Below are 13,902 nucleotides of genomic sequence, written 5' to 3'. Positions count from 1 at the left end.
TTTAAATTTCTCCCAATTCACCCCATTTTCTTTGTTTAAGCACCACTCTTTTTAAAATCACACAAGTTAGAAGGGAAACTTTTTCGCTACATTTTTGTTTTTTGACTTTTTCAGATTTCTTTCTTTTCTCTTTTTTTTTCCCTTTTTTTTTTCAATTCCCAAATAACACGTGAATTAGTTCTGTTCATTCGGTGCTCCCATTGTCTTCCTAGATTACAGTTAACAACCATTTCCCCTCTTTTCGCCTCCCAACTCCCATTATGCATGTAAATTGATTAAAGTGCTTCAGGAGTGTTTTGGATCAAACATTGAGTGCTGTAGAAAGAAGGGGTAAGGCTAATTAACTGCTATCAAAGAAAAAGGCTAACGGCTCACGGGGTTAACTAGGGTGTTATTTGCACGCTGGTAGGATAACTTTTGAGGCTTTTAAGTGATTAATCAAAGAAACGCCTCTATCACTTTCTAGGCTCAACCAAACTTCATTTCGCTTTGTGCACACACAGGGCAAGTTCTAGATGTCAATACCAAACATGGATTTCAAAAAACGAAACCTTACTCACACATGACACATAATCAACGCAAGAAGGATCCGGTTGTCCCTCGAAACAATCAAACACAATGGAAATCAACAATGCCAAGTGGGTCATACGAGTCAACACAAAACCATTTTCTAGTGTTTCCAAGAAAAGTACTACAGTTTCACGGCATGCTTTCACAAAACATTTCAAGATCGCTCATATGCCAAGACTTCACCTATCCCGTGCACCTAGGCATTTGAATGTACCTAGACTACGGACTAATTTTCCCTCAAGCAGGTTGTCATCCACCCGTCATCAGGAACAGCCCTTCCTATGACTAAAAAAAAAAATCTACCTACGCCCGGTTCAAAGGCCCCCCCTCGGGAAAGAATCGAGGCCATAAGAAAACCAAAGGGGGTGGATGATGAATGCCTACTAATGAGGGGCTTAAGAAGTTATCAAAGAAAAATAAAATCTTTTTGAAAATTTTCCACTTTTTTTTTTTTTATATATATATATATTTTTTCGACACTAAGATGCAAAACGAAAAAAAAAACTAAGGCATACTAATCATCATCCGCAACCTCAAAACATGTTGTTACAAACCAGGGACGTATTTTCCCACCCCACACTTAAAACTGTGCAATGCCCTCAATGCATGTATATTTGAAATCAAATAAAGCTCCAGCAATGTAAGAAATACTCCCTGGGGCCCACTAGGGCCTAGCTAGCAACATGCTCTCATCATCAAGGGGCGAATGACCTCACACTTAAAACTCTGGCATGCTCCTCAGCTTTCAACTTTGGGTACTCAGACTTCCCCTAATCGTCATGGTATGACATGAATCAACTTTTTCCTCCACCTCGAACTTATGAATTTCACCCCTAATTTTGCATCCAATTTTCTATCACGCTTCTGGGGCGGTGGTGTGAAAATAAAAGAATCAATCAATAGATATCGTTTCTTGAACTTCTTGGCCCTTAAGTGAGGAATGTCGCTTTGTCTTTTCGGTATGGCAAATTTCAGGATGTAAGGCTCTTGTTTCTCATCTCTACAATTCTTCATCGGTGTGGAGGGCTCGATTTCCATGTCGCCAACCAAACATAATGTAGAAAAGTGTTTAGAATGAGGACCAACACGCCCCAACTCTAAAACTGCATTATTTTTTACATCCTCACTTTTGTACACTTCCTCAATAATGACATCATCAACAAAGATCTGATCGAATGGTTGGAGTTCCTCTATCTGCTTCACATGCGGGCCACTATCCAAGGTAATATGTAGTTGGGCATCAGACGCCTGAACCTTTTTATTCATTTGTACCTGCAAGCCATGGATATCTGAGCCAAATTGGTCTATCTATTGTTCGAGCTCAGTTCTACCTTCCTTCAGTTGTGTAGCCATGTTTGTAAGACCATCACGGAGAAACCCATGAAATTTCATTTGTTGAGCTTGTTCTGTTAGCCAAGATTGGCTCATTATCTCTGCTTCTTCAAAGCTATCTACTTGTGGGAACTCGCTCTCTTCTTCTGTTTGAGGTTCGTCTTGAGTATTGGCTAAGCCTGTAATTTGTAGATCATTACAAGTTTCGGCCTCGGCCTGCATCTCTGTGAGGTTGGCACGAATCCTCTCTATGGCTTTCCACATTTTTGCGTTTTGCTTTCTCATTAATGTATCATGCTCCATCATTTGCTCCCCTATTTGCTTCATCATATCACTAACCCAAGCAAGACTTTCCGCATCCTCCACTTCGTTACTACTGTCAACATCACAAATAACAGGAGAATCATAATATGGGCTCGGGGATGGGGAGTGAGAGTTAGGACAACCATTCCAATGACCGTCTTGACCACCACATATATTACAAATATTCCGCTCAAAAGATTGGGAAGGTGCACACAACCCATTCCCGGAAATATTTTGACAGTGTTGCCACAAGTGTGGTCCCCCACAAATCAAGTAAGGATCACCAAAATAGGAAAAACCAATATTCGACCAATTTTTACTCCAAGATGCCATATCAAGCAAACTAACCAAAATATTAAATTAAAAATAAAATAAAATAATAATAAATAAATAAAAACTTGAATAGAAATTCTAAAATCCAAATTAGAAAAACAGTAATATTGCTAAGTCCCCGGCAGCGGCGCCAAAAACTTGTTGCTCCCAAACGCACACGTAAGTATACGTGGTCGTACAAGTAATATAGACAGTTAAGTCCAGATATCGATCCCACAAAGACATAGATTATACTGTTAAACTAATTCAAATTCGAATGAAACTATTCAAGAAAGTGAAAATCAAGATTGTTTGTGGTACTAGACTAAAATTGAAAAGTAAACAATTTGCGATGGGTGTTTTTATGATTGGGACTACGTCGACAAGGACTGTAAGAATTATCAGATTAGAGAAAGATCTAGGGTTATGGCTTTCGACAATCCAGTTGATCTTCAGACAATTCCACCTATTTTATTTCCTGGATTACTAGTTAACGGGTTAATTATGCTTTATGATATTTGTTATAGCCCGTATCTTGTGTGTTTGGAAATTCCAAAGTCGTCGTGGAAAGTTAAGGGCGAGACCATTTTCAAAAATTATTTTAATGTACAAGTTGGTTATGGATATTATTTATGAATATTATTGTATGGAAAAATTTAGAAAGGTTAAGGGTAAAAAGAGAAACTCACAAAATGGTAATTTCACAAGTATTCAAGAAAATGGAAGAATTCCCTAGGAAATAAAAAAAAAAGGAGCATGTAATCATTTTATAAGTGAAGGGGGAAAAGTATAAATATGGATGGACTAAAGTGTAAAAGGGAAGACACTTGGTCTTCTTTGACCAAGTGAGAAAAGTCAAGCAAAGAAAAGTAAAAATCAAGAAAATGGAAGAAATTTCTAGAGAGGGATCATGTGGCTATATTCTTATTTTGAGGGGCCAAATTATAAATATGGAAAATTGGTGGAAGACATGTATATATATAAATATAAGAGTCATCTTTTAATGGAAGGAACTAGAAAGGAAGAAAGAAAGAAAAAGAAAGAAGAAGAGAGGGAGAGAGATTCGGCCATGGTTGGCCATGGAAGGTGACCAAGAAAAAAAAATTATATTCTTCTAGCCTTCCTACTAAATGGAAGGTCCTTTACAACACGGAAGAGTTGTTGGAGCAAGAAAATCCTTCACTTGAACAAATCCATAACCTTGACTAAGAGGAAGCTTGAGAGGAAAAGGTAAGAACTTAACCTTCTTTTATATGTTATGGGTGATTATGAGTGTGGTAGAATGAAGAAATCCATGAAATTCATGAAATATGAATATGTATGATGTTTGGCCGAAAATGTGTTGCATGGTATAGAAAAGATGAATTGATTTTATTTTGGTAGTTTGATTGTGGTGTTGTGAAATCCATAATGTAAAATGAATGAAAAACCATGAATGTAATATGTTGGAATGGTAGCCGTATGGAGTAGTGTTGGCCGTGTATATATGTTGTATTGAAGAGAAGATTGAGTTAATTCTATGTAGTATGTTGCTTGTTGTTGTAATGTATAGAAACCATGGAAAATTTCATGAAAATATGAATGTAGTTGTTGTAGCCGAATGGGGTATGCTTTGGCAAGTTGTGGATCCTTAACTCTAATTGATATTTTAGTGTTGTTGTTATGGATTCTATGATGAAAAATGAGAATTTAATGATTGAAAATGAAGTTGGAGTCGGTTGTAAGTTGTTGGAGGAGATAATGTGATTTTCATATAGTTCTGGTGTTATTGTGGTTAATGTTGTCAATGTGCGGAATGTTGATGTAGTTTATGAATTTGGAAGGTGTTGGACGAAATAGTATGTTGATTAAAGTGCTTTGAAAGTCATATGAATTGAATTGAATTGAATCGAGTTGAATTGAATTGAATAGAATTGAATGTTGAAGTGTTGCTAAAATGATTGCTAGTATTGTTGTTGGTTTGGCCGGGTCAAATTCCCGGATTGTTGTTGATTGAAATTAGTCATATTAGATTTTTGGGGATGGTGTATTTACAGGGGAAGTGCTGCCGAAATTTCGGCAGACAAAGTGTTTCTTTGAGAATCAACTTTCAAATGCTTTAACCAAGGTTTGGTAAATGTGACCTAATTGTAGATTTTGGCAAATTTGGAACGTGAATTTGGAGAAGCGTAAGGAGCGGAAAAAGGTATGTAAGGCTTCACCCTTCTTTCTATGGCATGTCTTAGACGTAATATGTTGGTTAAGAACCTCGGGGACCCTTCTACCCTCCAGAATCCGCCTCTAAAGTTTCTCTTTTTTCAATCAGTAGAATTGAATTAAAAAGTGTGCAAAATGTTGGAAGAATTTCCTAAACCTCTAGAACTCGCATAAATAGGACCCGACTACCCTAAAACCCTCACAAGTAACGCCATGACATGTAACATATGTAAATTTGGTACGCCGCCTCATTTCATCCGAGGTGGGCCCACTGTTTCCCGGATTTACCTTATTATTCCGCTTGACTTACGTTGAAGCTGAATCCAAAAGAAACTTTCGATCCTTATTCCATTACCAAATGACAAGTATTGTACCTATCCCAACGAGAATACTTCCATGATGATAATGATAACGATGATGTCAGAAAAGAGAATATGCCTATGATAAGTACGACAAGAATGATTCCATGACTAAGAGTCTTGAGCTAAGAATCCAATGTGAATATGAAAGTGTTATACTAGTTCTTGAACCTTAATTCTATTCCGTAGCTATGACACTAGTTTCTAAAACACTTCAAAGCATATGAATTGACGGTTATAATGCCTATGATCTTATTCTATGTCTCCTCTTAAAGTTATCTTTCGTTGATAGTCTCGCCTTATAATTATCGTTCCTTCAAGGTGAGACAAGTGACCCGAGTAATCCATAATGTAATCGGAGGATTTCGACCTTACGTCACTCCGATGGACACATGCTTTTTTCTTTGGGCTCTCGTGCATCCCAATTGTATAACATATGTGTATGAATGTGAATATGTATATGTATATATATATATGGGGAAAAGGGGAAGGGCCACTGTTATATCACCACCTGATTCAGCTGGATTTCGTCCCGGACGCGGGATGCCTGGACGCGGGATAGGGGAGAGCCGGATACGGCGTCTGTATTTGTGACATACATATAATATGTTGGGACACTGTTGGGGAGGGGGTGGGAGAGCCGATGTACTCGGCGTCTGTGAATGTAAATGAAGGACACCGTTTTCTGAAATGTTCTGTTTTCTGTATATGTAAATAAGAAACATCGTTTTTCTGAAAAAGAAACTAAGCATGCATGATATCTGCAGAAAGGCAATCATATGTACAGGTTACATCTGTCCCAGGGTTAAGCTCCATATGTCTATTCTGTCATTATTCATTCTGCATATTCCTTTATTATGTTACTATCCATGCTTTACATACTCAGTACATTGCTCGTACTGACCCCTCTTCTTCGGGGGCTACGTTCATACCGCGCAGGTACTCCCAGATGATTAGAAGATTTTACTGAAGATGTTCCAGCGGAGATGGCGAACTCCCTTTGTCCCGGAGAATTGCCAAGTCCAAGTATATCCTATGATGTTTTGTTCTACGTTAGAGACTTTGCAGACAGAGTCATGGGTACTGGGTGGTCAGTCCGTAAGCAGCCGATATGTTATTACGCTTCATGTCACGAGTCTTACATGATGTCGGAGTTTACTTATGAAAAAAAAAATATTAGAGAGCTTACTATGTATTTCTTTCTTTACTGATTCCGGAGTTTATATATGTAACAAGAGTCAGCGGGTTCGCTCGGCTCCGGATATGGGGTCGGGTGCCCATCACACCCTAGTAAAGTCGGGGTGTGACAAAGTGGTATCAGAGCAGGTCGGTCTAAGGGTTGTCTGCAAAGTCGTGTCCAGTAGAGTCCTGTTTATGGGTGTGAAGCCGGCCACATTTATAAACAGGAGGCTGCGGGGCATCTAGGAAATGTTGACCTTCTTTCTGTCTTAGATCGTGCGAGAGAGCCAAGTCATAGGAAATAAGATTCCTTATACTAACCGTCGATTTTCGCAGACACTTAGTGGTGACGAAAGAAGACAAGTGACGAGATGGCAAGTTACAAAGGTAAGCCTGGATAATTGTTCTGTTACTTGGGACAGGAAGTCCTGAATGGCTGGAATATGTCATACAGCCGTATGTTCTGTAAAGTATCGTTGATAATTGTTACGTACAGACTGTGAAGAGTAGGAATGGTAAAGGAGACTCTGTAAGAATGGATACGCCTAACAGGAAGGCGTGTGGAAAGGAAATATTGCAAACCGGCAATAGGTGAGATGCGTTGTTCCAGAAAGGTCGTGGATTTGGTATGGCAACGGAGGTGTGAACGTTACTATCGAGAATCTGGAAATCCAGGATAGGGGGTAGCCATATACACAGGTGGAAGGTGAACATTGGAAATGAAGGCCCAGACATGGTTCAACAGGCTGTTGATAAAGTAAAGCTTATTCAGGAGAGGTTACTGGAAGCCCAGAGTCGATAGAAATCATATGCAGATAATCAACGTTGACACTTAGAATTTCAGGATGGTGATTGGGTGTTCTTGAAGGTGTCACCCATGAAGGGTGTCATGAGATTCGGCAAGAAAGGGAAGCTAAGCCCGAGGTACATTGGGCCTTATCAGATTATCCGTAGGGTAGGCCGGGTTTCCTACTAGTTGGACCTACTGTCTGATTTGGAAGCAGTACATCCAGTCTTTCACGTGTCAATGCTTCACAAATGTATAGGCGATCCCTCCAGAGTATTTCCCGTGGATGAGGTCCAGGTGACGGAGGAGTTGACCTACGAGGAGCAACCTATAGCCATACTTGATCGGCAGGTCAGGAGATTGCGTACCAAGGACGTGGCTTCCGTCAAGCTATTATGGCGAAACAAAAATAGAGAAGAGATGACCTGGGAAGCCGAGGAGGAGATGAAGAATAAGTACCCTTACTTGTTCCCTACATCTACAGGTAACTTGAACTCCTCACTTGATTATATTGATTGACCGATGAAACTATATGTTATAACGATAAGAGAGACTTTCCCAAAATTCTTATAAGAGCTTGCGGGACCAATTGAACATTCGAGGATGAATGTTCTAAAGGGGGGGGGGGGGGGGGGGAAGGGTTTTATATCCTGTATTTTTATACGTCGAGTTATTCGCAAGAGAATCGACACAAGTTAAAGACGGGATCATTTTCGGATACGAAATAGGAACTTTTAATTTTCAATTTTAATTAGAACATAAATTGTTTATAAATTTTATTTAGTGTAGAAATATTATTAGAGATTAGGGATTAATTAATTATGATTAGATTATTAAGTAAGAATTAGTGATTAATTAAAATTAATTAGTCCTAATTACTAATAGTGGGCCCCACCCATTTTAATATATATAAAAACAAAATGAAAAATGACAATTCAAGAATTGATTAGTGAGTCACAAGGGAGGGGGGGGGGGCACGTGTCTATCTATAAGCAACTATATATATAGGAAATGAAGTGAATAAATTTACAATTTACTTTCATTTTCAAGAAAATTAAGTTAAGAAAAATTACAAAACCTCCCTGGCTACTCTCGGCCAGCCATGGTGTTGAAAAAAAATTTGTGTTCTTGAATGTTTTGATCAAATTTAAAGTGCATTACAAGTTCAAGGAGGTGATAGCAACATTGGATGTTGAGTTAAGGAAGAAGAAATTGTAAAATTGGAGCAATTGAGTGTAGAAATTCCTCCGAGAAAATTTAGGTAAGATTTTCTTATTTTGTGGTATAATTGTGTAACTAGTGTTGAAATGGAATTATAAAAATTGGATTGGACGAAATTGGAAGTAAGAAAATGCATGAAATCGTTATTATATGAAATTGTGGGTTGAAAAGGATTCAGAAGGGTTGTTGGATTGTTAGAATTGTTTATGGGCTGAATTGTAAGAATTTTGTATCTATATCTCTATTGTTGTTATTATTGGTATTTCTGTGGTAACAGGAGGATAATTGGAAATTCGAGTTAGGCGAATATATAGGGAAAATGCTGCCCGATTTCCATTAAGTCCTTAACTAATGAAAAACCTTAATCTAGAAAGTATAAGTTAAAGAATGAGTTCCATAAGCGATGGGCTACAGATTTACGAACTAGAAAGTATATTTACTAACGATAGCGTTACTTTTATATTAAATAGGCTAAAGGTGTGACGAAGCGAATGAGATTACGATTAATCTTTAACAGGTATGTAAAGTTGTCCCTTATTTCTTTTGGCATGTCTTAGATATAAGTGACGAATTATATGAGCTTTGGGGTAATTCCATTCATAAGTTTCGAGTGTGATTCATGATTCCTATTCACTTCTTGATGTTAGAACTCTTAAAATGATTGAGCTTCCCTCTCAAGTTTTCTATCGTTGGATAGTAGTCGATATATATAAGCTTCTATTCTTGGAAGGCTCTACGATAACTCATGTCCTTGACTTCTATAAGCTATTTCATATTATATTGATACATGTCTATGATTCCTAAGGCTCTTTTGATATAATTTCTAATGACATTCGACAGATACTTGATATGATTGTCGCTATTGATACTCAGGTGTTAATCCCTTCTTCTTATTCTGTTTGAGTCTTGATAATGTTTTAAATTGCATATGGTTGCTCACTACTCTGCTCATGCATGCCTCAATATGTCCTTCACCGAGTCCCGGGCCGGGTATGTTATCGTGCACAGTCTTACTGCATTGTTCACCGAGTCCCTCACTAGAGGGCCAGAATATGATATATATATATATATATATATATATATATATATATATATGATGGTGTTATGCTGTGTTATGACGTTATGATGTGTTTATGGTGTTATACTATGTTATGCAGCCAAGGATGGGGTGGCGACCATGTTCACCGAGTCCCATAATGGGCCGGGTATGATATATGATATTGACATGCATGATTTATGTTTCAAAAGGGCAAGTGTTTTGGTATTCTAGACATTGTACTTGTTTTCTGTACTCCCTATTTCAGTTACGATCCTTTTTATTGTATTTCATGCTATATATACTTAGTACATATTCTGTACTGACCTCCTTTCTTTGGGGGGCTGCGTTTCATGCCCGTAGGTACAAACGCTCGATTTGGTGGTCCCCCAGCTTAGGATTCCTTTTCAGCTGTCTTGGAGAGCTCCGTTGTTCCGGAGCTTAGATTTTGGTACAGACCTTCTAATATATATATATATATATATGTTTGTCTAGGGGTACGACAGAGCCCTGTCCCGTCATATTTCACTGTTGATACTCTTAGAGGTCTGTAGACATGTGTGTGGGTTGTATACAGATTATGATCAGCTGTGTTTATGTAGTTATTGTGGAAGTTTTGTTGTTGTAGCAGCCTTGCTGGCTTGCATATGTTATCGTTTCGTAGCGGCAGCCTTGTCGTCTTGCGTAATATAATGATATGTAGTGGCAGCCTTGTCGGCTTGCGTAGCATAATGATATATATATATATATAGTGGCAGCCTCGTCGGCTTGCGTATGTTATTTGTTGTGATTGATTGAGGACCTATAGTATCAGTCCGACTATGTTTAACAAGTACATATGGGTGTCCAGCTCGAGCACTAGTCATGGCCCACGGGGCTGGATCGTGACACATATAATACCTATTCCATGGTCTAAATGTCATTTATAACGTATTCACGATCACAACATACCAACATTCATCATTCATCCCAACCACTATTCAACAATGACACTATTAACTGATTTATGACCCATTTTTCTATGTATTTCTACAATTCAAGTGTCTTAGCCTTCCAATACCTTAAACAACATTGTATGGTCATGAAACTCACCTTAGATGATGGATGAACAAGCCTTGAATGGAATTACTCTTTTAGCACCCAAACCCTATTTCTCTCACCTTGAGTTTTCTTGGTGTAGATGAACTTTGGCTAGGTTTCATACACTTGTTTTCATGGATTTGGTGTTGTTAATCTTGGTTTTCCCTTGAATTCTTATGGATGGATGATGGAGAATATTCTAGAGGTTTCTTGAAGTGTAGAGAGTGGAAATGAAATAAAATGAAATGAGAAAGGGTCCCTTATATTAAATTGAAAGTGGTCCCGACCAACTTATACGGACCAACATACGGTCCGTACATTTTATACGGACCGTATGTGTTTCCGTATGTTTGGTCCAGAGAGTGGTGTCCCTCTTGGCTAATTATACGGCCTCACATACGGCCAGTATAATTTATACGGTCCGTATGTTTGGCCGTATAGTGCCCAGTTGTTCCGTTTTCGTTCTCGTCGACTCGTTTGATCTCCGATCCTTATGGATCCTTCTTGACACTTGTTTAACACCTCAATACCAATCTAAGGGACATCATTACTCATCTCTAATACATCATTATGCCATCATTAACTCGTCGTCCAAAATTCCTACCTGACGCATAACATATCCTTTACTTTCTTTGCCAAACTCCTTCCTTTTTGTCAAATGTCTTTGAATCTCGATTGGGGTCATCGAATTCTATTTCTTACTTATCCAAATCACCGTATACCTCATGTTCCTTGCTAGCCTATTCACTGTACGTTAACAGGGAATTTTCCAAGTGTAACATTCTCCCCCCCTTTTGGAACATTAATCCTCGAATGTTAAACACTCGGAATTCTACGAAAATTTCGCCAGAGTTTCCCCTGTAATATAGCACTATCATCCTTGTCACAACAACCCATAATATCATTGCCTCACAGGGCTTCAACACAATATCAACTTATCTTTGGCCACACATGACCAAAAGCATAAAAGTAAGCATACATACCTCATAGTGTTATTGTTTCATCTCGAATCTCTTCTGAGGATTGAAATAAGTGCGGATAGGTGGATTTCATCTTCTCTTCCGCTTCCCAAGTCATTTCTTCCCGGTTGTTGTTTCACCACAAGACTTTGACTGAGGCTACTTCCTTATTTCGAAGTCTTCGCACTTGCCTGTCTAGAATGGCAATGGGCACTTCCTCATACGTTAGCTTTTCTGTCACTTGCACATCATCAATCAGAACAATCGTCATGGGATCTCTAACACACTTGCGTAGCATCGAAACATGGAAGACCTGATGGACTGATTCAAGCTCTGAAGGCAAGTCCAATTCATAGGCTACATGACCCACCTTGCGGGTAATTTCATAGGGCCCAATGTATCTAGGACATAACTTCCCTTTCTTGCCAAATCTCATCACCCCTTTCATTGGTGACACTTTCAAAAATACCCAATCATCAACCTGAAATTACAAGTCTCGTCGGCGAGTGTCCACATAAGAGTTTTGGCGACTTTGGGCTGTTAGCAATCGATCTTGAATCACCTTGACTTTTTCTACCGCTTGCTGAACCAATTCAGGGCCTAATAGTTGTGCTTCTCCTATTTCAAACCATCCAATTGGAGATCTGCACTTCTTTCCATATAATGCCTCATACGGAGCCATTTGAATACTGGAATGGTAGCTATTATTGTATGCAAACTCAATAAGGGGTAAATGATCATCCCAACTACCACAAAAATCCAGCACACATGCTCATAGCATATCTTCAAAGGTCTGAATAGTAGGCTTGGCTTGCCCATCAGTTTGCGGATGAAATGCCGTGCTAAGCTTCACTTGGGTACCTAGACATTCTTGAAAGGACTTCCACAATTTGGCTGTGAACTGTGCTCCTCTATCTGCGATAATGGATAGAGGAATACCATGAAGTCGCATAATTTCTTTGAGATACAATCTCGCATAGTCTTCTGCTGAGTAGGTAGTTCTAACCGGAAGAAAATGAGCTGCTTTCGTGAGTCTGTCCACAATCATCCATAAGGAATCATACTTGCCTCGGGAACGGGGTAATCCCACGATAAAATCCATATTGATCACTTCCCATTTCCAAGTAGGGATTTCCATGACTTGCAATAATCCTCCTGGCTTCTGATGTTCGATCTTTACTTGTTGGCAATTTGGACATTGGGCAATAAATTCTGCTATGTCTCTCTTTATGCCATCCCACCAATATATCAATTTGAGATCATGATATATCTTGATTGCACCTGGGTGAATAGAATACCGAGAATAATGGGCTTCTTCTAGAATTCGCCGGCGCAATTCTGTGACATTAGGCACACATAGCCTGCCTCGGTATCTAAGAATTTCATCCGTGGAAACTTCAAATGGAGACTTCTCTTTCTCATAAGATATGTCTCTGTAATGGCTCAACTGAGGATCTTCATATTGCCACTCTTTCACTTCCATATCCAAGGACGAAACTGTGGGATCATCAATACTAATCCCTGCATTACCTGAATCAATTACACGTACTCCAAGATTAGCTAGTTGGTGAAGCTCATGAATCATCTCTTTCTTTTCCGGAGGGACTTCGCATAAGCTGCCCATTGATCGGTGGCTAAGCGCATCGGCTACCACATTTTCCTTTCCGGGATGGTACAAAATGTTCACATCATAATCTTTTAACAGTTCTAACCACCGCCTCTGCCGCAGATTTAACTCCTTCTGCTTGAAAATGTACTGAAGACTCTTGTGATCTATATAAATATCAACATGCACACCATACAATAAATGTCTCCACATTTTTAATGCATGAATGACTGCAGCTAATTCGAGATCATGAGTTGGGTAGTTCTTTTCATGTTTCCGTAACTGCCTCGAAGCATAAGTAACGACTCTACCGTGCTGCATTAACACGCATCCTAACCGAACACGGGAAGCATGATAGTACACCACGTAACCATCTTACCCTTCTGCAAGTGTTAAGACTGGAGCTGAGGTTAATTTGTCCTTCAACTCCTGGAAACTACGCTCACAAGCATCATTCCACTGAAATTTAACCGACTTCTGGGGTAGCTTCGTCAATGGGGCTGAAATAGACAAAAATCCCTCTACGAATCTTCTATAATAACCTGCCAATCCCCAAAAACTACGAACTTCTATAGGCGTCGTAGGCCTTGGCCAAGTCTTCACAACTTCAATTTTCTGAGTGTCGACTCGAATGCCATCATCTGAAATAACATGGCCCAGAAATGTTAAAGAATTTAGCAAAAACTCGCACTTTGAAAATTTTGCATATAACTCCCGGGCTCGAAGAATGCTAAGAACAATTTGCAAATGATCTGCATGTTCTGATTCTGTGCGAGAGTATACCAGAATATCATCAATGAATACTATCACAAATAAGTCCAAGAGTGGCCTGAACACATTATTCATTAAATTCATGAACACTGCCGGAGCATTAGTCAACCCAAACGACATTACTCGGAATTAATAGTGGCCATATCTCGTTCTGAAAGCTGTTTTGGGAATATCTCCTTCTCTAACTCTCA

This window comes from Lycium barbarum, chromosome 6 (assembly GCF_019175385.1).
Source record: "Lycium barbarum isolate Lr01 chromosome 6, ASM1917538v2, whole genome shotgun sequence".
NCBI classification, from domain to species: Eukaryota; Viridiplantae; Streptophyta; class Magnoliopsida; order Solanales; family Solanaceae; genus Lycium; species Lycium barbarum.
Note: the sequence above shows the minus strand (reverse complement) of the source record.